Consider the following 26,696-nt stretch of genomic DNA (forward strand, 5'->3'; position numbering starts at 1 on the left):
CCAAAGAATATGAACTTCTGTCTCTATGACAAGCACATTGAAAACGACTTTGGTCTTAGGCAGCTTAGGACTTTTTTTTTCTGATATCACACATGGCTTCTTTGGAATGATATTCAGTTTACACTCTCTCATATACAAATAAAAGCAAACACACAACACCTGCACACATTTTACACACACACACTCACACCATTAAAAAAAAAAAAATTAGAGCGACTGCAATTACAGCAAGATGGCAAACTAGTAACCTCCTCTACAAACGAACCAGAAAGAATAGTCCCCAAAACTCCAAAGAGGAAGTTTTAACAGGCAGACAGGGAATTTCATACTGTGAAGTTCAGACAGAAAAAGGAGGACTACCTTCTGAAATGTATCTCAGAGAAAGAGACCTACAAGTTTAAGTTATCTCAGTTACTGAGGCTTGTGGCCCTCTGTTCATCTTCAGAGACTACTACAAAGAAGATAGGCTGCTCATAATGTAAGTAGGAAGAGATATTGACTGGTTAAAGTAACTTTTTTATGTCATCTTTTTGTTTTCTAATTTTATTATGTTATCACACTTAAATTTCTGAGTTCCTTTGTTGTGGTTTGTATCTTTCCAAAATTATCTTTTATGGCTGCCTTTTCTTCTCTGTACCTATTTTCTGCTATTGTCAAAAACAAAAACAAAATGCCCTCCAAACTATCTTTTTGCCAATCATGAACCTTAGTGCAGCTTTCTCTAGACCTTGGCATGTGCACAAAGCAAGTACACATGCGCTGTCACTATTGGTTAGCGCTGAGTCTGGTATCAAAGCATGATACCTGCCATTGTCGTCAGCTTTTCTCCTGAATAATAATGGAAAATATAAATCCAGACAAATTCAACTTATTATGAAGACACAAATAAAGCAAAACAAACCAACACTAGAGGTATGAAAAAAGACAAATTAGTTCTAGAGAAAGCATGTTAAATTGTGGCTACACAATTGTACCAAGGAAGAAACCAAGTGGAGGAAACCACCACTCTACTCCCATGAACTCATAGTTCTTTATAACAGGAAACCAACCATAGTGAAATATCTGAAACATGAGACAAAGATCTCAGAGTCTCACTTTAAAAAAGGTAAGTGCTCAAATGGAAAACACACACACACACAAAGCCTATGAATGAAGTAAAGAAACAAATGCGTGAGTAAGACAAGAAAGTTATCAAAGAGATTGAAATATTCAATAATTTAGAAGAGAAATTTTAAAAAAAGATGGGAAATATTTAGCAATAAATTTGAAATTAAAAAAGATCAAATATAATTCTGAAAAAGAAATGTTGAGTTATAAAATAAAACACAGTAGAAAAGTATTATCAATCATCAAAACTAAGGAAAACATTAGATAATCAAAATCACATATAAAATGATAATTTCATTTCTAAGAAACCAGAAACAGGAATGTATTTGTGGCTCACTGAGCAGGCAGGCTGATAGTGTTTAACCAAATTGATGCGTTTCAGTTTCTGTGAGAAAGCTTAAATCAAAGCAAAACAAAGCTAAACAATGGCGGAGAAGCAATTAACAAAGACATTTGACAGTCCCATCTGATTTTACCTGAATGTACACCTACACAAATGTAAAAAATATACAAGCATGTACATTTATATATACACACAAACAAACACACATACTTATGAGAGAAAAAAATGCAAAGAAAGTCAATGAAACAATTTTAAATGTGACAAAGAAAGAAAAGAAAAGAAAGTCAACCCATGTACAAGACAAAATATGTTGGAAGAGGTTAATTAATAAATCTGAAGTTCAGTAAAAAGTGAATAATATGTTTGATGTTTCAATTCTTGAAAGCAAATGACTGACAACTACTACTGGTTAATAAAGTACAGTTTTCTTTTAAAATTGATGTATAAATAACATTTTAAGACAATTGCACACCAAATCACCCATGTCACAACTGTAAAAGATACTATGTATGCAAGAAAAATTAATTCTGATTTGGAGAGCACAGTGAGGAATACATTACATGATACATGAACGTGGAGAGCTAGGAGGGAATTCTTAATGCCTTGTATACAAACAGAGAAACATGGAAAGAATAAAAAATTAATTAATAGTCCCATTCATAAGGAAAACACCAAAAAAATCTCAAAGAAAATACTGTATAACTGTTTTAAAAAACATTAAAATATAATAATCTCAGCTCATCATTTAAAACACACAAATTTGTTGGTATGATTTAACAACTTAATTTTTACATGAAGCATACATCACTAGCTAAAAAAAAACCCCACAAACTGATAGTAAATAGTTTAAATCTCCTTAGGAAGAAAATAGAAGCCAGAAATAATATAGGATACCTATTCTAATGTTTGACAGTGAAGATTTAAACCAATAGTAGTCATTATAAGATAAAATATGTTGCATATTAATAAAGGGAGCAACTCATTATGAAGATTTAATAATTATACATATTCAAATACAAGTATTGGGGCTCTTATTTTATAAAATAAACACCAAAAAACTATTTTGAATATTTGTATTTAAAAGAAATTATAAAATCTAAGAAAAATGTATAAAGGGATAAAATCATGCAGTCTATCAAAATTAAATCAAGAAAACAGAAAAACTTTCACATGTAACAAACATTGGAGATGATTTATTAAAAAGGTCTCTTTGCAAAAAAAAAACAAACAAAATACAAAATACAAAAAAAACAAAAACAATAAACAAAAAACACATAAAAAAAACCCGAAAAACAAAATACAAAGGGCCAGACTGAACTCAGATCAAACTAATTGATATATTCTACTAAAATTTAAATAAGACACAACATCAATATGTCTCTATATTGTTGAGAAGAAAAGATATCAGCATATAGAAAAACAGGCAAAACAAGTATCAATTGAAATATTAAGTTGAAACACTATGTTCTGTTTAGACCAGAAATCAGGCTTGTTCCTACAATATTCAATATTAAATCATGTCCAGTGAGATGTTTTCTGCCTGGTCCTCTGAAGAGTATGTTCCCTTGTCCAGAGATGGTGAAAACTCTACTTATTTCTGCTAATAAAAAGCAGTGGAAATTAGCTAATGTCTTCAAGTCCTGATGATCATCATTAGACTATTCCCATAATATGTTCCATCCATTTTACCCATTCTACAATGAAGTTTCATTTCTTTGCAAAATGAATTGTTAAAAACCAGAAACATACTACAATCTGGAAAGATTTTGTTCCCACCATCTCATTTTCCATTATTTTGGGTTTTCTCCCACAGAGGAATTTAGTCCTGGGGGTGGGGGAGTACTTCATGGAAGAATTTTGAAATCAAATAAAGTCAATTTATTGCCATTCTTAGAGTTATAAAAAATGTGTTTTAGAGCATAAGGAAGTCATGGCTTCCTCTTGTCATGGGAAATGATAGTCTTAAGGTCCTTTGAAATTGTCAGTGTCATCTGAATCTCTGCCATCACGTTTAGAACCTACATAAACATTGGGTTGTTTTTTAGAGGAGCAGACCTCATGCCTTTGAAACACATTAAGTACTAACAGCTTCATGCTCTACCTTACATTAATTAATAAATTCCTTTCAAGTGTCAGTGTCCATTCTGAGAATGATTTTTGAGTAAATACTGCCAACACGTGCCTATTTCCTATTCTCAAATCCTTAGTCAGTATCTCTGAGAGGCAAAGAAACACTAAAGCACCAGTTCTTACTATCTGTAAAGATTAATGAAGCCACTGAGGAAAGAAGAATCCTTTCCTTAAAATGCTTTTCATACAATTTTTCTGATCATGGACCTCTCTTGGCCTTGCTGGCCTTAAAGTCACACTACCTGTACTTACTTTCTTTAAATGTATTTATTCAGATATTACTTCTTCCATCTACTTAGAATGTTCAAATTTTTATTTATTATAATTTATTGCAGTCATATTTGTACAAGATGTTGGTTTGGATGAAGAAACATGACTTTCAAATTGATTAGTCATGTATTTTGTGTATATTTTTTTATTTGTTTACATGGAAGTTGCCTGACTCAAAGTAGTCACTTTTAGAACAGAGGAAACCTTGAATGGATGAAAATTTCCCCAAGACCACAGCAGCCAGCCACACACCTCTCTAATGTTGGATGCAGGGGCCATGAAAACAATTACATGCAAATTATCTGCAATCATATATAATACTTCTTGATACAAAAGACATTTTTAAAACATGCTTAACTTTTGTCTGGAGCTCATACAAGGCCAGTTAGTCATTGCAAGAAGGAATAACAAATCAGGATTTCTATTTGATTTTTTCCTTGGCAATGTCTCAGGAACCTGGTATGTCCTGTGCACTATAGCACCCATATCTTTGCATGCTATTTAAATTGAAGTGATGATGATTGCTAACTACATTCAGTGATTTTGTATATTTATAGAACTTTATCCTAATTAGAGTTCCTATTACTGTGAAAACATCATGGCTAAAAGAAACTTGAAAAGGAAAGAGCTTATTTTTCTCCTCTCTCCCTCTCCCTTCCTTCCTTCCTTCCTTCCTTCCTTCCTTCCTTCCTTCCTTCCTTCCTTCCTTCCTTCCTTCCTTCCTTCCATCCTTCCTTCCTCTATCTCTCTTTCTATTTCTTTCTCTCTCTTTCTTTCTTCCTTCCTTCCTTTCTTCTCCCCTCTCCCCCTCTCTCTTCTTCCTTCCTTCCCTCTCTCTTTTCTTTCTTTCTTCCTTTCTTTCTTTCTTTCTTTCTTTCTTTCTTTCTTTCTTTCTTTCTTTCTTTCTTTCTTTCTTTCTTTCTTTCTTCTTTCCTTCCTTCCTTCCTTCCTTCCTTTCTTTCTTTCTTTCTTTCTTTCTTTCTTTCTTTCTTTCTTTCTTTCTTTCCTTTACATCCCAATATCATCACCTCTTTCCTCCCAGTCCCTCCGCACCCAGTTCCTATCCTATCCCTCCTTCTCAGAGGAGGGAAAGTGCCCCTGGGTATCAGCTCACTCTGGCACTCCTCTCCTACTGAGGATAGATAAGGTGTCCCAATTAGGGAAAAGGGAACCACAGCCAGGCATCAGATTCAGGGACAGCATTAGTCTAGTAGTTGGGAGACCCTCATAAACACCAAGCTGCACATCTGCTACATATGTGTTTGCAACCTAGATCCAGCCCATGCTCTTTGGTTTCTGATTCAGTCCCTGGGACCCCACAAGGTCCAGGCTAGTTGACTGTGAGGTTTTCCTGGGGAGTTCTTATCCCCTTTAGGACACTCAGTCCTTGTCTCATCAATTCCATAAGCATTCCTGAAGTCTGTCTGATATTTGGCTGTTGGTGTTCCATTTGTTTCAGTCAGCTGCCGAGTAGAGGACAGTTATGCTAGGCTCCTCTCTGAAAGCACATCAGAGGATCACTAATAATGTCAGGGATTGATTCTTGCCCATGGGATCAGACTCAATTTGGCCATTATTTGGCCATTATTGGCCATTATTTGGCCATTCCTTCCATTTAGTCTTACAGATTGTCTTATATTTAGTCTTACAGATTGTACCACAGCACCCAGAGATGTCAGTGCAGGAATGGAGCCTGGAACTTGAAACAGAGACCATGGTAGCTTGCTGTTTACTGGCTTCCTCTTCATGGATTCCTTAGCCTGTATTCTTATAGCTATGACTAGGTCAGAGGTAGCACCGCAGAGAGTGAACTTGTCAGTCTTATATCATTCGTTAATCAAACAAGTTTACCACAGGCTTGCCTACAGGCAATACTGGTGGGGCATTTATTCAAATTAAGTTTTCTTTCTCAAAATGACCAGTTTGTGTCAAGTTAATATAAAAACTTGCTATCACAGCATGAAAATTTTAAGAAATAATTTTATTATTATTTTCTTAACTGTAAAATGACTCCAAGTATAATAATCAATTATAATGTTTCAGGAAATCTAAAGTTCTAAAACAATTTACTTTATTGTATTCTCAACCAGACTCAAAGTTATCTTTTGTAGAACCATGTGACCAATCATTATTTGTTCTCTGAGTGCAGAAGAAAAAGTCATCATCACTAATGGCATATAAAAATTATAGTTGTTTGTTGTGATTGGAGTCTGAAAGACTAGTTTTTGGACATTTGTTTCCCAGCTGGTGGTAGCATTTTCAGGGGAGGTTAAATATTTTGGACATGAGACATGGATGGAAGAAATAGGTCACTACAGGGTGAATATGCCTTTGAAGGATATAGCCTGAGAACTGTATACCACTTGTTCTCTTTTACTTTTTCCTGTGATGTGAAAATCCTCTGTCACATGTTCATTCTTTTGCCTTCCCTGTTAAGGACTGAAGCATGCTGCCAAAGAAAATCTACTTCCTCTAAGCTATTTCTCTTAGGTAGTTAGTACTAGCCTAGAGAAATGTAAATGAAGTAAACACCATTTAACTGTGCAAAAATGTATCTAGGTGGCTAAGCTGAGGATGGATAGCTTTGTAAACACAAAATGTACAAAATGTAGAAAACTCAAACCTTATTTGTTGTTGTTGTTGTTGGGTTTTGGGGATTTTTTGTTTGTTTTTTGTTTTGTTTTGTTGTTTTGCTTAGTGATATCTAAAAAAACTTATAATTATGCCTACTGATTCTACATCAGTCAGACAATCTTAGACATATATTCCTACTAGAATATGAGGATTGAGACAGACAACATATTGATTCAGTTAATAGTCCAGTTGTAGTTGAATCACAATAGTCTATCTTACAAATGACATGTGGTAAAGAGTCCTGCGTGGAAAGTTCATATTAAATGGTGGTTATTTTCTACTTGCTGCCATAACTGCAGAAGGGATTGTAAGACTTAGTTAGAGTGTATAACACATACATACATAACAAGATATTGTTAGTACAATTCCAGAAAACTACAGACAAGTAAACATTATAAACAAACTATATAAACATTTGGACTTCCCAGGGTGTATAAAAGATAAATTTAAATTTTATTTATTAATTGTGTAGTGTTACTTTGTATGACATATAATTATATGCATTCATTTTAAAATGTGTTGCACAGAAATACTGATGATGAGCACATAATAAGCCTAACTTTTTAGTGATCAATGGGTCTTCCCTTGGTGTTGATAGGTACTGGCTACTGAGGTTGTAATTGTTAAAGGTTGGTGTAGTTATGAAACTTTCCTAAAAATAGTAAACAACAAAATCCATTGTATTGATTATGGTTTCCCCACAAAGAAAAGCATGTGATGTTGTTTGATAGCATTGCGACCTTGGAACATTCATATTTCTTTCTGACTGTGTTGGTGACCCATGAAAACCATGGCTATGATATTTAAAATATTCTGCTGTCATTTGTACAATGTCCTCAGAGTTTGGTGTAGCAGTAGATTTCATCTCAAGTAGACATTTTTTCACAGCCAACTACCGTCCTGAGCTTGAGGATCCTGATGGAAGGGCTAGGGGGAGGACTGAAGGAACTCAAGGGGGTTGCAATCCCATAAGAAGCACAACAATATAAACCCACCAGAACCCCAGAGCTCCAAGGGACTAAATCGCCAACAAAAGAATACACATGAAGTGACCCATGACTCCAGCTGCATATGTAGAATAAGATGGCTTTATCTGGAATCAATGGGAGGGAAGGCCCTTGGTCCTGTGGAGGCTCGATGCCCCAGCATAGGGTCATGCTAGAGCGATGAGGCAGGAGTGGGTGAGTGGGTGGAGTAGCCCCCTCATAGAGGCAAAGTGGAGGGAGCTTGGGATGGGGGGATTGTGGAGGGGTAACTAGGAAGGCAAATATCATTTGAAATGTAAATGAATAAAATAATTAATAATAAAAAGAAGCAATTTTTATTCAGTAAGCTTTTCCATGAAATTGAAGTGATTCAGTCCCATCCCCAGTTCTTCAAGTTCACCTGCGACTTGCCATACGTGAAGGTACTCTTTCTTCTTTTTTTTTTTTTTTTTTTCCATTTTTTATTAGGTATTTCGCTCATTTACATTTGCAATGCTATACCAAAAGTCCCCCATAGCCACCCACCCCCTCTCCCCTACCCACCCACTCCCCTTTTATGGCCCTGGCGTTCCCCTGTACTGGGGCATATAAAGTTTGCGTGTCCAATGGGCCTCTCTTTCCAGTGATGGCCGACTAGGCCATCTTTTGATGCATATGCAGCTAGAGTCAAGAGCTCCGGGGTACTGGTTAGTTCATAATGTTGTTCCACCTATAGGGTTGCAGATCCCTTTAGCTTCTTTGGTACTTTCTCTAGATCCTTCATTGGGGGCCATGTGATCCATCCAATAGCCGACTGTGAGCATCCACTTCTATGTTTGCTAGGCCCAGGCATACTCTGACAAGAGACAGCTATATCAGGGTCCTTTCAGCATAATCTTGCTAGTGTATGCAATGGTGTCAGCATTTGGAAGCTGATTATGGGATGGATCCCCGGATATGCTAGTGTCTACATGGTCCATCCTTTTATCTCAGCTCCAAACTTTGTCTCTGTAACTCCTCCCAAGGGTGTTTTGTTCCCACTTCTAAGGAGGGGCATAGTGTTCACACTTCAGTCTTCATTTTTCTTGAGTTTCATGTGTTTAGGAAATTGTATCTTATATCTTGGGTATCTTAGGTTTTGGGCTAATATCCACTTATCAGTGAGTACATATTGTGTGAGTTCCTTTGTGAATGTGTTACCTCACTCAGGATGATGCCTTCCAGGTCCATCCATTTGGCTAGGAATTTCATAAATTCATTCTTTTTAATAGCTGAGTAGTACTCCATTGTGTAGATGTACCACATTTTCTGTATCCATTCCTCTGTTGAGGGGCATCTGGGTTCCTTCCAGCTTCTGGCTATTATAAATAAGGCTGCTATGAACATAGTGGAGCATGTGTCCTTCTTACCAGTTGGGGCATCTTCTGGATATATGCCCAGGAGAGGTATTGCTGGATCCTCCGGTAGTACTATATCCAGTTTTCTGAGGAACCGCCAGACTGATTTCCATAGTGGTTGTACAAGCCTGCAATCCCACCAACAATGGAGGAGTGTTCCTCTTTCTCCACATCCACGCCAGCATCTGCTGTCACCTGAATTTTTGATCTTAGCCATTCTGACTGGTGTGAGGTGGAATCTCAGGGTTGTTTTGATTTGCATTTCCCTGATGATTAAGGATGTTGAACATTTTTTCAGGTGCTTCTCTGCCATTCGGTATTCCTCAGGTGAGAATTCTTTGTTCAGTTCTGAGACCCATTTTTTAATGGGGTTATTTGATTTTCTGAAGTCCACCTTCTTGAGTTCTTTATATATGTTGGATATTAGTCCCCTATCTGATTTAGGATAGGTAAAGATCCTTTCCCAATCTGTTGGTGGTCTTTTTGTCTTATTGACGGTGTCTTTTGCCTTGCAGAAACTTTGGAGTTTCATTAGGTCCCATTTGTCAATTCTCGATCTTACAGAGCAAGCCATTGCTGTTCTGTTCAGGAATTTTTCCCCTGTACCCATATCTTTAAGGCTTTTCCCCACTTTCTCCTCTATAAGTTTCAGTGTCTCTGGTTTTATGTGAAGTTCCTTGATCCACTTAGATTTGACCTTAGTACAAGGAGATAAGTATGGATCGATTCGCATTCTTCTACATGATAACAACCAGTTGTGCCAGCACCAATTGTTGAAAATGCTGTCTTTCTTCCACTGGATGGTTTTAGCTCCCTTGTCGAAGATCAAGTGACCATAGGTGTGTGGGTTCATTTCTGGGTCTTCAATTCTATTCCATTGGTCTACTTGTCTGTCTCTATACCAGTACCATGCAGTTTTTATCACAATTGCCCTGTAGTAAAGCTTTAGGTCAGGCATGGTGATTCCACCAGAGGTTCTTTTATCCTTGAGAAGAGTTTTTGCTATCCTAGGTTTTTTGTTATTCCAGATGAATTTGCAAATTGCTCCTTCTAATTCGTTGAAGAATTGAGTTGGAATTTTGATGGGGATTGCATTGAATCTGTAGATTGCTTTTGGCAAGATAGCCATTTTTACAATGTTGATCCTGCCAATCCATGAGCATGGGAGATCTTTCCATCTTCTGAGATCTTCTTTAATTTCTTTCTTCAGAGACTTGAAATTTTTATCATACAGATCTTTTACTTCCTTAGTTAGAGTCACGCCGAGATATTTTATATTATTTGTGACTATTGAGAAGGGTGTTGTTTCCCTAATTTCTTTCTCAGCCTGTTTATTCTTTGTGTAGAGAAAGGCCATTGACTTGTTTGAGTTAATTTTATATCCAGCTACTTCACCAAAGCTGTTTATCAGGTTTAGGAGTTCTCTGGTGGAATTTTTAGGGTCACTTATATATACTATCATATCATCTGCAAAAAGTGATATTTTGACTTCCTCTTTTCCAATTTGTATTCCCTTGATCTCCTTTTGTTGTCAAATTGCTCTGGCTAATACTTTAAGTACTATGTTGAAAAGGTAGGGAGAAAGTGGGCAACCTTGTCTAGTCCCTGATTTTAGTGGGATTGCTTCTAGCTTCTCTCCATTTACTTTGATGTTGGCTACTGGTTTGCTGTAGATTGCTTTTATCATGTTTAGGTATGGGCCTTGAATTCCTGATCTTTCCAAAACTTTTATCATGAATGGGTGTTGGATCTTGTCAAATGCTTTTTCTGCATCTAACGAGATGATCATGTGGTTTTTGTCTTTGAGTTTGTTTATATAATGGATTACATTGATGGATTTTCGTATATTAAACCATCCCTGCATCCCTGGAATAAAACCTACTTGGTCAGGATGGATGATTTCTTTAATGTGTTCTTGGATTCGGTTAGCGAGAATTTTATTAAGGATTTTTGCATCGATATTCATAAGAGAAATTGGTCTGAAGTTCTCTATCTTTGTTGGATCTTTCTGTGGTTTAGGTATCAGAGTAATAGTGGCTTCATAAAATGAGTTGGGTAGAGTACCTTCTACTTCTATCTTGTGAAATAGTTTGTGCAGAACTGGAATTAGATCTTCTTTGAAGGTCTGATAGAACTCTGCACTAAACCCATCTGGTCCTGGGCTTTTTTTGGCTGGGAGACTATTAATAACTGCTTCTATTTCTTTAGGGGATATGGGACTGTTTAGAAGGTCAACTTGATCCTGATTCAACTTTGGTACCTGGTATCTGTCCAGAAATTTGTCCATTTCGTCCAGGTTTTCCAGTTTTGTTGAGTATAAGCTTTTGTAGAAGGATCGGATGGTGTTTTGGATTTCTTCAGGATCTGTTGTTATGTCTCCCTTTTCATTTCTGATTTTGTTGATTAGGATTTTGTCCCTTTGCCCTCTAGTGAGTCTAGCTAAGGGCTTATCTATCTTGTTGATTTTCTCAAAGAACCAACTCCTCGTTTGGTTAATTCTTTGAATAGTTCTTCTTATTTCCACTTGGTTAATTTCACCCCTGAGTTTGATTATTTCTTGCCGTCTACTCCTCTTGGGTGAATTTGCTTCCTTTTTTTCTAGAGCTTTTAGATGTGTTGTCAAGCTGCTAGTATGTGCTCTCTCCCGTTTCTTCTTGGAGGTACTCAGAGCTATGAGTTTCCCTCTTAGAAATGCTTTCATTGTGTCCCAAAGGTTTGGGTACGTTGTGGCTTCATTTTCATTAAACTCTAAAAAGTCTTTAATTTCTTTCTTTATTCCTTCCTTGACCAAGGTATCATTGAGAAGAGTGTTGTTCAGTTTCCACGTGAATGTTGGCTTTCCATTCTTAATGTTGTTATTGAAGATCAGTCTTAGGCCATGGTGGTCTGATAGGATACATGGGACAATTTCAATATTTTTGTATCTGTTGAGGCCTATTTTGTGACCAATTATATGGTCAATTTTGGAGAAGGTCCCGTGAGGTGCTGAGAAGAAGGTATATCCTTTTGTTTTAGGATTAAATATTCTGTAGATATCTGTCAGGTCCATTTGTTTCATAACTTCTGTTAGTTTCACTGTGTCCCTGTTTAGTTTCTGTTTCCACGATCTGTCCATTGATGAAAGTGGTGTGTTGAGGTCTCCTACTATTATTGTGTGAGGTGCAATGTGTGCTTTGAGCTTTACTAAAGTGTCTTTAATGAATGTGGCTGCCCTTGCATTTGGAGCGTAGATATTCAGAATTGAGAGTTCCTCTTGGAGGATTTTACCTTTGATGAGTATGAAGTGTCCCTCCTTGTCTTTTTTGATAACTTTGGGTTGGAAGTCGATTTTATCCGATATTAGAATGGCTACTCCAGCCTGTTTCTTCAGACCATTTGCTTGGAAAATTGTTTTCCAGCCTTTCACTCTGAGGTAGTGTCTGTCTTTTTCCCTGAGATGGGTTTCCTGTAAGCAGCAGAATGTTGGGTCCTGTTTGTGTAGCCAGTCTGTTAGTCTATGTCTTTTTATTGGGGAATTGAGTCCATTGATATTAAGAGATATTAAGGAAAGGTAATTGTTGCTTCCTGTTATTTTTGTTGTTAAAGTTGGCATTCTGTTCTTGTGGCTGTCTTCTTTTAGGTTTGTTGAGGGATTATCTTCTTGTTTTTTCTAGGGCGTGGTTCCCGTCCTTGTATTGGTTTTTTTCTGTTATTATCCTTTGAAGGGCTGGATTCGTGGAGAGATAATGGGTGAATTTCGTTTTGTCGTGGAATACTTTGGTTTCTCCATCTATGGTAATTGAGAGTTTGGCTGGGTATAGTAGCCTGGGCTGGCATTTGTGTTCTCTTAGTGTCTGTATAACATCTGTCCAGGCTCTTCTGGCTTTCATAGTCTCTGGTGAAAAATCTGGTGTAATTCTGATAGGCTTGCCTTTGTATGTTACTTGACCTTTTTCCCTTACTGCTTTTAGTAATCTATCTTTATTTAGTGCATTTGGTGTTCTGATTATTATGTGTCGGGAGGAATTTCTTTTCTGGTCCAGTCTATTTGGAGTTCTGTAGGCTTCTTGTATGTTCATGGGCATCTCTTTCTTTAGATTTGGGAAGTTTTCTTCAATAATTTTGTTGAAGATGTTTGCTGGTCCTTTGAGTTGAAAATCTTCATTCTCATCCACTCCTATTATCCGTAGGTTTGGTCTTCTCATTGTGTCCTGGATTTCCTGGATGTTTTGAGTTAGGATCTTTTTGCATTTTCCATTTTCTTTGATTGTTGTGCCGATGTTCTCTATGGAGTCTTCTGCACCTGAGATTCTCTCTTCCATCTCTTGTATTCTGTTGCTGATGCTGGCATCTATGGTTCCAGATTTCTTTCCTAGGGTTTCTATCTCCAGCGTCGCCTCACTTTGGGTTTTCTTTATTGTGTCTACTTCCCTTTTTAGGTCTAGTATGGTTTTGTTCATTTCCATCACCTGTTTGGATGTGTTTTCCTGTTTTTCTATAAGGACTTCTACCTGTTTGGTTGTGTTTTCCTGTTTTTCTTTAAGGACTTGTAACTCTTTAGCAGTGTTTTCCTGTTTTTCTTTAAGGACTTGTAACTCTTTAGCAGTGTTCTCCTGTATTTCTTTAAGTGAGTTATTGAATTCCTTCTTTATGTCCTCTACCATCATCATGAGATATGCTTTTAAATCCAGGTCTACCTTTTCAGGTGTGTTAGGGTGTCCTGGATTTGGCGAAGTGGGCGTTCTGGGTTCTGATGATGGTGAGTGGTTCTGGCTTCTGTTAGTAGGATTCTTACGTTTACCTTTCGCCATCTGGCAATCTCTGGAGTTAGTTGTTATAGTTGTCTTTGTTAAGAGATTGTTCCTCTGTTGATTTTGTTACCCTCTATCAGCAGGCGTGGGAGACAAGCTCTCTTCTCTGAGTTTCAGTGGTCAGAGCAGTCTCTGTAGGCAAGCTCTCCTCTTTCAGGGAAGGTGTACAGTTATCTGGTGTTTGGACCTCCTCCTGGCTGAAGGTGAAGGCCCAAAACAGGATCTTTCCCAGAAGCTGTGTTGCTTTGGCCAGGAAGGTGGCCAGTTGTCTGGAGTCGAAGATGTCGCCGCCTGAGAAGCTCTGTGGCTCTTGTCAGGAAGGAGGCCGGCCGTCTGGAGCTGAGGATGGCGCTGCCTCAGAAGCTCTGTGGCTCTTGCCGGGAAGGTGGCCGGTTGTCTGGAGCTGAAGATGGCGCCGCCCAGAAGCTCTGCGACTCTCGCCCGTCCCAGAAACGGCTGGCACTCTGTATTCCACACGGTCACCCGTGCAGCCTGCCCTCCGCGGAGTCCCGGAGCCAAGAAGGCTCCCGCCGGCGCCTGTGCCACAAACCTCTCAGGCCTGGCAGACCCCCGTGCTCTCACCAGGAAGGTGGCCGGCTGTCTGGAGCTGAAGATGGCGCCGCCCAGAAGCTCTGCGACTCTCGCCCGTCCCAGAAACGGCTGGCACTCTGTATTCCACACGGTCACCCGTGCAGCCTGCCCTCCGCGGAGTCCCGGAGCCAAGAAGGCTCCCGCCGGCGCCTGTGCCACAAACCTCTCAGGCCTGGCAGACCCCCGTGCTCTCACCAGGAAGGTGGCCGGCTATCTCCTTCTTCTTCTTATATGCGTACCTATCCAAGGGTTTCATGTTAGTTTGAACATACAACTGCCAACAAATTTTTAATACAAACAATTGAATCCAATTTATAAAAAGATTTGTTCTTGAGGATTTTATACAAGTCTAAAATAAAATATGATCATATCTACCTATCACATTTCCCCTTCCAAATGTGCCCTTATCTTTCCCAACATGCTGCTCTCCCAACTTTATATCTTTTCCTTTCTTTGACAACCCATTAAGTCTAGTACATATCCATATGAACATGGGTGTGAACACATCCACAGGATTATAGAAACTTATTATTAGCCATATTCTTAAAAAATCTTTTATGTCCTATATGTTTGCCAGTTTGTGGCTTGTGTATTAATCACCATCTACTGCAAATAGAATTTATCTGATGAGATTTGAAAGATGTACTAAACTGTGAACACATAAATAAGAATCCTTGGGCCAATTTAATATTGCATCTATGTAGCAACATAATGTACTTGGGTTCTTAAAGTACATGATCTAGTCAACAACTCAATGGCACCCATTCTGAGATCCAGTTTTAAGAAGTATAAGATATAATATAAAAATATTATTGAATCATTAACCTTAGACAAGAATTCTCATATTATACAAATAACATGCCATTTTGACCTAAACTACCCTAAAGTACCATTTGGGATGTTTTTTGTACGCTTGGCTCAGGGAGTAACAACACTATTAGGAGGTGTAGCTTTGTTGGAGTAGGTATGGCATTGCAGGTGTGGGCTGGAATACCTTCTTCCTAGCTGCCTGAAAGCCAATCTTCTGCTAGCTGCCTTCAGAACAATAAGTGGAACTCTCAGCTCCTCCAGCCCCACATTTGCCTGGACACTGCCATGCTCCTGCCTTGATGATAATGAACTTAACCTCTGAACCTGAAAGCCAGCTCTGATTAATTGTCATCCCTATAAGAGTTGCCTTGGTTATAGTTTCTGTTCACAGCCGTAAAACCCTAACTAAGACACCTTTCAATTCATAGTATTGTGTTCCCAATTGAGTAAAATATAGTTAATTCAAGTTTGTCCTAGCACAAAGTAACAACTTGAAGTGTCAGCATTTTTAAAAACCATTAATTTTTAAAAGGTCAATAAAATTCAAAGCTTCCTTAAAATAAACCTCTTAAAACCATTCAATGTTATGGATTTAAATGTTTTAAATATTGATTTTAAGTACTTTTAATGTAATTATGCTTCTTACCATGTGTGATTTTTAAATATTATTTTAAAAACAAAATCTCAGTTTAGAGAGATGATTCAGTGGTTAAATAAGCTTACCTTTTGAATCCCAGCATTCACATCACACAGCTTATAAGTGTCTTTAATTCTATTTCCAGGGGATCCCACATCCTCTGCCCTTCACAGTCATTTGTTTGAATAGATGTGACACATGTAAACACACACAGGCTCACACACATTCACTCACATACACACACAAAGGCTCACACACATACACACACACACTAAAGTACTTTTAAGGATTATACTGGTAATTTTTTTCTAATTTTAAGCTTCAAAGATTTCTCTAGTTGTAAGGAGGGTTTTGTTTGTTAAATAGAAAATGAAACTGATTTTCGTTATGTGCAAATCACTACTAAATAACATGTTAGCTTTTTCTGGGTAAATGAGAATTTTTTGCATTATACAGTGGTTGACACTAGGATTAACATTTTAGCTCTTATTCTGTCAATCAAATCCTGCAAATTTATGAATCTGATTAGTAAGAAGGATCTTGCAGCTATATTGTGAGCACAGAAAACAATTCCCCATGTCTAGGATATAAGCCACTAACTCTGGATGCAAAGCATAGGACATGGCATCTTCAAAAGCTCTGACAAAAAGGCCATCTTTATTGAATGGTTTACTTCCTTCTTGACTAAAGATTATTGCTTGTCACAAATTTCTTCTGTTAGGAAATGTTTCATTTTACTTTCAGTTTTCTGATAAAGAGCAAAATCTGCATATACTGGCAAGAAAAACTATGAAAAACTATGTATTGGTGGGGAAGTCAGAATTCTGGCTTAATATATTTGATTTATATTAATACTCTAACAGTGCTAGGAAATTTAATATTGTTTAGGATATCATTAACTGATAAATTCTTCTTTAATTCAGATACTTATAGACAATTTTCCTAGTATACTCCAGCATTTTTCCATTCTGCCTTGCTGTTATTTTAAAACCTTCATTCGATTTTTGAGAACAGAGAAAAGAAATAAAACCATGTGGCTACATTTTGTCATGGTAACAGCTCATAAACTCAGATTATCCTAGAGCATTAATAATAATGGTTGCCAATTTAAGATTGATGTGATATTAAGTCTATGTTTGAGTCACAACATTTGTCCAAGAAAATTCCAAAACATAATTGGATTAATCTAATTTAAAAGAAAAATTTTACATTTGTGAGGTATTTTTAAGAGAACATTTAACATTTTACAATTCAGGCTTAGACTGTTCACTATTTTATTTGAATACCCTTTTATGTTTTTTTAAAAATTTATTTATGGGCATGGGTGTTTTACTTAACTTTATTTCTTTGCTATGTACATGCCTCATGATTATGGTTTTTGGGAAACTTTGTTTGAAGTTGTGGCTATGTTCTTCCTCATTTACCTAAGGCATTTTCTCATTGGCTTTAAAAAAAAAATCTGATGCCCAATTAGATGGGCAGGAAGTGGAGGACAAGACTTCCTAGGATGGAGAAAGGAACTCTGAAAGGAAGAAAAAGAAAGGTCTTTCACTAGGAGACATGAGAGGAGACAGAAATGACTATTGCCCTGGAAGTTATAGCTAGCCACATGGCTTGATGGGGATAGATGGATAAGATAGATGAGAGTCTGCCCAGCTAAGGCCTAAGTTTTGAAATTTTAAAGAGTCTCTGTATGGTTATTTGGGGAACTAGCATGTTAAGGAGTAACTTTTGCCACATTAATTTTCAGCATTAATTAATATATACAGAATATTAATAAACATTTTACGTGTGGTAGCCAGAAGAGAGCATAAGATGCATGAGAAGTGAAACTATAGACAATTGTCATCTTCTACATAAGTGCTGGGAACCTAGTTTGGTTCTCTGAAAAGCGTCAACTCTTCGGCACTGTGTCTGCTACTGAGGCATCTCTCCAGCCCTTTAAATACTCCTTCATCCTCTTTGCTCTCAATTACATTGCCTATACAACTGCCCAATAGTTAGTAAATGTTAACATGTTCATGGAGAGATCCAGACCTTCAGTGGCCATGCTTTTCATGTAAAAGATCTCAAAGGATTCCATCTAATTCCATCTGTCTGATAAATCTACTTGGAGCATTAAATATGCCCACAACCACAAAGTTTTCCTTGTAATATCACTAGAAACAATAAGCTATAAAAGATGTCAAGTATATTTAGAACATTTCAATATTCCCTTGTTCTTCACACATTTAAAGATTTTAAATGCCTGACAGATTAACCTTATCTTATCTTGCTCCTAATTTATGATTGAAATTTATCATGTATAATTTATTCATTCAAGTAAAACTGTTATTAATAAGTACCTACAATTCAATGTTTAAATTTTTAAAATATTTATTATCTGAAATTTTAATTATGTCTACAATGTTATCTTTATCATAATAATCCAAGACTACCTTTCTCTAACTTCCCCTGTGATTCTTCCCCAACCCGTCTATCTTTCAACTTTTTTTAAAAATGTGAACAAAAACTTCTTTAATAAGCTAATGCTAACATTTCAGTCATTCTTTAGCTAGGAATACTAATATTGTACTAATAGGGCAACTTAATGTACTTTTGTTTACTGACATAGGTTTGAGAGAGGGAGGAAGGGACTTGAGTGAGAAAGGGGATAGGCAGGAGATGAGGGGAACATGATCAGGTGTTGGGGGAAGGGAACAGGAATGAAGCTCTGAGGACCAGCAGAAAGAATGGAAAAGGCAACCCTGGGAGGTAGGAGTTTGGGGAAGCTCTAGAAAGTACCAGAAACCTGGGAGATGAGAGACTCTCAGGACTCGAAGGGAGGGGCCTTAGATGAAATAGCTTACAGTGGACAGAGGAAACTTGTAGTATCCACCTCCAGTAGAAAGACGGGGCATCAAGTGGAGGGATGGGGTTGCCAACCCACAGTCAAAAACTGTGACTTGTCTGTTTCTGTCTGAAAGAACTTTAGGGCCAAAATGAAGAAAAGTCTGAGGAAAATGAGGTCAAGTGACCAGCTCAAATTGGGACCCAGCTCAAGGGGAAGCCCTAAGGCCTGACACTGTAACTAATATTACAGTTTACTTACAAAGAGGAGCTTAGCATGACTGCCCTCTGAAAGGCCCAACAAGCAACTAAATGTCAGATGAAGATATTTACACCAAACCAATGGGCAGCAGCTGGGGATTCCTGTGGTTGAACTAGGGAAAAGGCTGGAAGAAGCTGAGGAAGAGGGAGACTCTATGGGAAGACCAGCAATATCACCTAACCTGGATCCCTGAGATCTCTCAGACACTGAGCCACCAACAAGGCAGCATACACAAACTGATATGAGGCCCCCAAAACATATACAGCAGAGGACTGCTGGGTCTTGACGCAGTGAAAGATGCACCTAACCCTCAAGAGACTTGAGGCTCCATGGAATGGGGAGGTATAATGGGATGGGGATGGGGGTGGGAGGTGAAGACATCCTCTTGGAGAAAGGGGTGGTAGATCAAGGGGAGAGGTAGTAGGGGATGTCGAACAGTCAGAGGGTGAACCAGGAGGGGGGTAAAGACTGGACTGTAAAAGAAGATTAAAGAAGAAATAGATTCATATTATTAACTATCACTCATACCAATATAATAAATGTCCACATTGTTTTGTATTGTGGATTCTCTCACTCTCATATTCTACACACAGTGCCCCCTGTAAAACTGGGAGGAATTTTCAGGTATGGCAGGTTAGTTATTGATCACAGACTTTTATAAGAAATGGGCCAATACATGTTTTTCTTTCTTTTCACCTTGCTTCGTCATCAGAGTTATTTTAAGATATATGCATTTTGGAGATGTCTATGATTGCTTTTTGCATTCAGTCTCATCATATCTGCTATTTGTTATGCAAAAATATGTTATAGGTACATTTTTGCGTACAATTTTTGAATATTTCAAATGAACTAGTATGAATATGTATAGGTATTATTATTCTTGGAAAACTACTAAAGAGTAAAACAGCAACAATTAATAGTAAGAATGCTTTTACAAACTTAAGATTGTCAGACTATGTTTATAGAAGATATATCATATTATATCTCTATTGGTTGAAATAAGAGCTGTGATTCCTTGACATCATTATTTTAGTTTGCATTCCTTCAATCACCAATGGTGATGAGCATTTTTTTCATTTAAAAATTTTATATGCAGAGGTGTTTTGTCTGCATGTATATTTATTTTAATGTCAGAGTCAAGAAGAGGTCATCAGATTTGGAGTTAGGAATTGTTGTGAGCCATCATATAGGTTCGAGAACTTAAAACCAGTTCCCATAAAAAGCATCACTACACTTAATCACTCTCCAACTCATGTGAGCATTGTTATAGGAGTTTACTTGGAATTCAATATCTGGATGAAACTGCTTGTCAAATTTTCAAATTTACTTTTAGTGTGTATTATAGGAGATTTTTTTACACATCCCCATGAATGCATACCTGGCATCCAAGTGTTTCCCAGGTTTATGGACAAAATTGTTTCCAAAGAACATGTCTTTAACTTTTTTTTTTCTGACATATGAATCAAATAGGCTTGTGTAATACAAGGACATTGGAGATATTTTCCTATATTTACTTCTATATTAAAATTTTAGAACTTAAATTTCCGTTTATGTTCAATATAAGTCAGTTTACATAGTTGGTAGAAAGTATTTTTCAAAGCCCATTTTAATGAAAATATTTAGCTGTTTTATTATCTTATTGAAAAAGCAACAGTTCTGTATTTATTTTTGTTGTATTTTGTCAATAATTATTAGTCTTTACATATTTGTGCAGAACATCTGAGATTTTTATTTGCTTTCATTGTCTCTTTACCCTTCATGTTGCACATCTCATGCTGTATTGATTCCTATAGATTTGTAAGTCACAAAATCAACTAATGTTAGAGTTTTCTTATACAAAATTGTTTTAATAATTCAGGTTTTTAGAAATGTACTATAATTTTAAGAAAGAGGGTTACTAAAACATTTTTAACATTTCAATAGGTTAAATGAAGCAAAATATGTAACATAATTTTTGCATATAGTTCTGATATAATTCAATTTATAGATGTCAGCTATTAGGTGCCAGTGAGAGACCCTGCTTCACATAAAGTGAATGGCGTTTTTAAGAATGATAGACGAAGTTGTTCTCTGACTTACACACACACACACAAACTCACAAATACATGCATATGTACACATTCTAATACAATAATTGTAGATCCCCAGCAAAACTGTATGGTACAAAGTATTTACCAAAACTCCCATCCCATACATTCATGGTATCTTGTACAATCAGTGTCCCATTCTACATTCATATCTTCTTGTAACCATGTATGACTATTGTTAAACACAGTCACTGAAAATTCAATGTTCACATAAAAACTTACTCTGTGTTGTGAATTTAGAAACTATAATAATAGTATACCCTGTTGTCTCCTCATGCTACACAATTCTACTGCTTTAAAATAATGAGTTCTATCTATTCATCATTCACCCTGTCCTACAAACTACCGCAATTATTGGTTTTCTATTGTACTCTTCTATAATTTAACCTTTCCCACAATATTACAAAGGTGGTATATTTCTTTTTGTTATTTATTTTTATCATTGAGTAACACATATTTAAATTTCATCAATTATTCTTATTATTTCATGGTTCATTTTGTTTTAATTCTGAATAAAATTCCACTGTGCAGGGAACCGGAGTTTATAAGTTTATTTACTATAGTAAAATTTGTAAATTTACCATAAAGTTGTTATAAGCTATTATTGTCTCATGTGGCCAAAGTTTTCAACTTCCTTGAAATAACACCAATGATGATGATTCTTTGGTTATATGAATGAGAGTTATTAAACATAATTATTAGACACTACTGAAGTATTTTCCAAGTTGACTAAGCTGAGTCACAGTCTCATCATTATGAAAAAAATATTATTTTTCTGTCTAGAAAGAATATGACATCATCACTGTTTGGCATTTTAGATATAGGAATAGATTGCAGGCTTTATCTTATCATTTTATTTACATGTGCATGTTTTCTGTAAATGTGGTACAGACACATGCCTTTGTAGTTGCATGTGTCCATTTGTTCACAGATGAGAGGACTTTTGGTTTTTTTCTATTGTTCTCCACTCCTTTGTTCTTATACCTATAAACTTCTCAATTTCATCTTCTGGGGTCCATTTGTCTCCATGACCAAATGCTGAATTATAGGCACAAGCAAACATGCTTAGATTTTTATGGAGATGTTAGGAACTAGATCTTAGATCCCCAATGATTGTAGCACAAATGATCCTAACTTCCAAGCCATGTAAAGAGCATCTAACTTTATTTTTAAGGATGGGCTTCCTGTATTTCAGCTAACTGAAAGATCACCATGTAACTGAAGATCACCGTGAACTTCTTAAACTTCTGGATATACCTCTTCAGTGCAGGAATTATGGTACTGTGCTATCACAGAGTAATGTATTTTTCTCATGGTACATGCAATCTGTGTTTAACTGAAATTTTATATGGAACAGTAAGCAACATGATATGTAACTAAATATATATTCTCACATATTTTTTCTCATAGGAGCCATAGAAAAATAAATTTGCAAATAGTGAATTTGATAGTTAGGTTAGCATATTTTTTAGTCAAAATGATGGAAGACTATGGTAGCTCTTATTGATAACATATAGTAATATATAACATGACATTGATGTTTTTAAAAGGAATTGTATATCAAAAAGAAAGCAATATTTGATTTTTTTCAATATGATCCAAAATGAAGACATTTGCTTCTAAAGTATACTAACTGTATGGTTTAGAACTTGTCAACAATTTGAAAAAAAAATTCATAGGATTGAAATTTATATATAGTTAACAATTTCAGCAGAAGAATGAAATCAATATGAGACTATCCCAACATGGATTTGAAGTGAAGGAGAAGGAGCTGAGAAAATTATCTGAGGCTGAATTTTGAATCCTGTAGAAAAGTCCATGAAAGGATTCTTGTAATATGTGCTGTTAAATCAAAGATATGATTTTAAAGGTGATACATGGATTGTAAGGACTGCAACATTCACTGTAGACCTAAGAGACAGTTCCTTTTACCTGTGGAGCCTCAACAGATAATCAAAAGACCAGTGATCCTGCTACCCAAATGGCCAGAGCTGCAGAGAACTCAGGGGATGATATTGCCACCCCAATGTGGATTAATGGGAAATTTGAACAAAATAATTATTTTTGAGTTTTAAAGTCTGGGACCTGTCACCCCTTCCTTCATTGCTGATCTCCACTTTGAAGTGATAATGTCTATCTCATGAATTTCTATGATTGTATCTTAGGAACATATAACTTGTCTAATTTTATAAGCTCAAACAAAACTGAAAGATTTTTTTTTGTTAGCTGAATCAAACAAACAAACCACACTCAATTAAGATTTGGAGTTGAAAGTTCAGACTGGAAACTTTTCAGAATACAATCGGTTGTGTGTGTGTGTGTGTGTGTGTGTGAGAGAGAGAGAGAGAGAGAGAGAGAGAGAGAGAGAGAGAGAGAGATGTCTTAGTATAATATCTAGATTCAATGTCTCTCCCCTAATTAATATGTTGAAGTCAGTTATCCTACTATGATTTATTTTTATAAGTAAGGCCTCTATGATTTGAGTCATTTGAGGAAAACAAACAAACAAACAAAAAATAGAATATATATGTGAAGGTGGACAGATACAGACATATGCCTTTGATATTTTTCTATGTTTATACAGAAAACAAAGCATGCATAATAAACAGGTGGCTGGTTATAATCAAAGAAATGAGCCTTCTTCACAACTGAATTTTATTAGCTCCTTGATCTCACAACTCTAGTCTATAGAATTATATGAAAATAAGCTTTCATTATTTGAGACCATTTAGAGGTATTGTAATTAAGTAACATGGCTGCTCTGCCAAATGATCACATCCAAAGACTTTCTAGGTCTGTGTGATCTGGCTGGGATGTAGACATACCACACACCTTAAATCCCTCTGGCTGAAGTAGAGACATGTCATTAGTACACATCTTTAATTCCTGACAGTGAAGGTAAACTTATTTTGTAGAAGGAAGCAGCCATATTTGAAAGTGATGACTACTGGGGGCAGACAAAGTGATGAAACAGAAAAAGATCAAATAGAATGAGTCAGAGATAGAATGTACGCAAATCTCAGGAGAACAGCACAGAAAAAAAAATAGATATTTGAGGGCACTGTGAGGTAGAGATAGTCAATAAGTTTCATTGAATTCAGTAGAGTGCAAAGAAGTTCAGTTGAGTGGGGTTCAATTCAGTCAGTGCAGTTCAGTTCATGGAGTTCAGAGGCAGTTTTGCTAAGCAAAGCAATTCAGTAAGTAGATAAGAGAATCCAGTTTGAATAAGTAACCTTGGAGATGAGTTTTGAGCCAAATAGCTGAGTTGAACCAGCCAGTAAAAGTTTAAAAAGAACTAGAAAGAGTGTGTATATTCAGCATTAAGCTTCTGATATGATAATTCATTATATCTGGCAAATAAAAGTTACTTTTTAAAGTCCACTAAACTTATGTGTTTTATTTAGCATCATTTACTAAATTGCTATGCGTGCTCCAGTGATGTCTGCTTGGCAGGCCTGGAGGCCTGGAAGCACTCACGAGGCAAAGCATTTCACGGAAACTCACCTCCTGGAACTTTGGCCTTCTCATAACCCGCATACTCATACCCTATCCCCAAGTTAGTCTGGTGTATGGATCCACGTGCTCTCTTTCAATTTTATTTTATTATGAGTGACTTTTAAGATTGAATTCTGACATAAGCCTTCGCCAGTGTTCCAATGTCCCAGAAAATCCTTGAAGCCAACAAACTTGGAATTCAGTAGGAATTCAGTGAGAAGGTTATCTATTCAGTAACATTCAAATTTACTTCTAATAGAGACAATGAAACTAATTAGGCATTACAAAGAACAGAGCTGGAATAGCTCAGGGCTGGTCTGCAGAGTGTTTACTTGGGACAATAGCCAGTCTTACCCAGACAAGGAAATTCACAATGGCCTAAAGAAGAGGGGAGTTTACCATTTAAGAGTTAAGGAATCCCACTGAGACAGGAATCTTCACTATAGCCAGGTATAGCAGGCTACATTGCATATTAGAAGCAAGTTGGTGAATACTTCTGACAAATGGAGATTCTCCACAGATACTTAAAAGAACAGCCAAGTTACACTCATAGAAGAATTTATCAGGGCCCAGGAAATAGGGGGGTTGTGGTATTGCATTATTCATGAGAAGGTCTGTTATTGCAGATCCCCCTGGTGCAAGCTTTCACAAGGCTCAAAGGAGTGGCACAAATTGTGACTTGGGTGTGAAATCCTTACCTGTCATTAAGCTGACCCTAGGCAGGACTGCTTTATCTTTACTGTGAACATTTACCTGGTTCCTCTAAGTCCTTTTGAAGTCATTCCTTTATTTTGTGTCAGGTAACTTCAATGTACTTTGCCTGCTGTGACTTCCTACCCCCTTTATTTTCTGTATTATATAAGACTGGTGTTCACTTTGTGACAATACATTCAGATTCTACACAATCTCCTGCCTTGATCTGTCTGTCATTCTCCAACTCCTTGCCAATCTGCAACTAGAGACCCGTTCTATGCAGACAAGGGACCCAAGAGGGTCTGTGGCACTAAATACCATCAATTATTTTTCTATAAAAAGAGGAACAGAGTATTGATTACATTTATAGCTCATTACATTAATTTTCTTAACATTTAAATGAATTCAGACATTTCATCCTGACAAAAAAATTTCAACATTAAAACCTTAAATAAGTTGGTAGGATACAACTAGTAATTGGTTTATGGGACTTTTCTCTGGTTGTACTCTACCACATCAGATAGATATTCTTCTATCTCCCGAGGATTCCCTGATAGGAGGGATTTGATGAAGACCTTGTTTTTAGATTCTCTCTCTCTCTCTCTCTCTCTCTCTCTCTCTCTCTCTCTCTCTCTCTCCCTCCCTCCCTCCCTCTCTCTCTCTCTCTCTTCCTCTCTGCTTGATGTCTAGATGTGGGGCCTTGAATCTATTCTACCTGCTATTAGAAGCTCGATGATGATGATCTTGATGATGATGGTGAGATATTAGGCACTGATCCATAGGTATAGCAGAAAGTCAATTTATTAACACGTTTTGTTTGCTTGTTTTAGACAAGTATTATTTGGTTTTAACATAGGTCACTGGGTCATCTAATCTTTTGTTCTTGGTTGCCCAAGTAGTGTCAGATATGGATTCTTCTTATAGAGTGTAAGTCAATTCAGACATTGACTGATTACTTTCACAAGTTAAGTAAAACCACTGCCCTACCACATTTTACAGTCAAGGCAGATTGTAGGTTACAGTTTTGTAGCTAGATTGGTGTCAACATTTTTCTTTCAGTAGCCCACAAATTATTTTCCTGCACAAAAAAAAAAAAAAAAAGACTAGAATGTAGGCTAAAGGCTACATGTAGGCACCAGTTTGACTTCTCCATGTTGTATGAGTATTGTCCTCAGGATTGGGGTCCCACTGTCAGTTCTCTGAGATGGTACATTTCACTTAACAAAAGCATGGTGTGGTTGGGATTTCAATGATACACCATTGGTCAAACACTAAATTGAATACAATTAGTTCCTCCATTAAAGCTTTCTCTGACCACAAGTGATTGCCAGTTGAGAATCCTTATTCCTCATTATGAGGGGTCCTCATTAAGATCACCTTCAAACATTTTAGGAAATTTCCACTGTACTGTGCTTCCACACAACACACTCCCACCCCTTCCTCTAATTCTAGGCATCGCTCCTTACATTCTCTCCCTCCATCTACATTCATGATGCATCTTGCTCCTGTCTCCTCCTGCCTCCAGTAGGCTCATAAAATCTATTTTTACCTTGCAGTGATATCCCTGTATCCTACCTACACTGTTCATCTTTACCTAACCTCTCTGGGTCTATGAATTGAACCTTGGTTATTATTTACTTAGTAGGTAATATCCAC

This window comes from Mus musculus, chromosome 4 (assembly GCF_000001635.26).
Source record: "Mus musculus strain C57BL/6J chromosome 4, GRCm38.p6 C57BL/6J".
Taxonomy (NCBI): Eukaryota; Metazoa; Chordata; class Mammalia; order Rodentia; family Muridae; genus Mus; species Mus musculus.